Genomic DNA, 1,258 nt, shown 5'->3' with positions numbered 1-1,258 from the left:
TTCTATTTTAAGATTTACAGTGAATTATTTATTTTAATAATTTGACTAGTTTATACAGACTGATGAAGTTTTACTCTTGTACAGCAGAAAAGGAATCTCACACTCTCTCACTTATGAATGCTGCACACACTTGGATAGGTTGGCATCAATATCCTGTCTAATCCAGAAGCACTGGGTCAAGGTTTTTAAAGATCCGAAACTCAGGTTATACCGTATCTCCAGTTACACTGAAAAGTGTTTCATATTTTGAAGGATACCATAATCCAAATATGTCATTCATATAACATTTTATAGATAATACAGACGTGGTTTTACCATACTGGAATGCCAGTTTAAATACAAATACACTGGAATATGCTCCAGTGGCTAAAGCCTGTTGTAATGAGATTTCCACTCTGTGTCTCTTCCCTTTCCCACAAATAGGCAACCACAGCCTCTCCGCTAGAATCCCCAAATATTTTTGATTTCAACCTGCTGGAGAATCCATCAAGGGGGTGTAACTGTGCTCATTTTGCTCTGTAATGGCTGTATCATTTGGTCGGACCTCAGAATATCTCAGTGCTGTAGTGCCTGAGAAATATACGAAGCCTCGTGTGATTCAGGTTGTCATCCTCCATGTGAAACTGAAATAGTTTTGAGTGGGGGCTGGCCTTTAACAAGAAGGCTTTATATTTGACTGCTGAGATATTTTGCAGCACTTTAAAGTCGGGGAGAGAACATTTGTGCACACGGTCATTAATTGAGCAGTATTCACAAGAGCTTACATTCTAAATGAGTTTTGAAAGTAAAATAGTTCTTGTTTGAATGCTCCAGAATACAATATGATTTTATAGATTGACCTGATCCTGTATAGATACTGTGTGCTTTTTTGCTGATTTCTGCATTGTAAGGCTAATTGTCATGAAGTGCAGGAAAATTGTTATGACCCTGTTAGGCCTGCTCTTTAAAATGGTTTTGCACAGAGCACCCCCAAGCCTCCCCTGCTCTGTGGGGGTAGACATGTGGGCATGATCCTGAGTATGGCCGTGTGCGTCTATAGACACGCATAGTGCGGTTTGGGCCACTACCTCCTCACAGGATTTGAGATTGCTGAGTCTCCTGTGCAAAGACAGAGAGTGAAGAAGAGCTGCTGCACAGCTCTGGATAGAATGTTTAAGGAGAGGCTGGGGGGGGGGGGGGGTAGATTTTGAAGGCGTTTTTTTACCTTAATCTAAAGAATGCATGAAGGTTTAAAAATTTTTTTTTTATGTATACAACC

Source organism: Staurois parvus, unplaced genomic scaffold (assembly GCF_062004578.1).
Source record: "Staurois parvus isolate SC_StPar_1 unplaced genomic scaffold, SC_StPar_1.0 ptg000761l, whole genome shotgun sequence".
Taxonomy (NCBI): Eukaryota; Metazoa; Chordata; class Amphibia; order Anura; family Ranidae; genus Staurois; species Staurois parvus.
Note: the sequence above shows the minus strand (reverse complement) of the source record.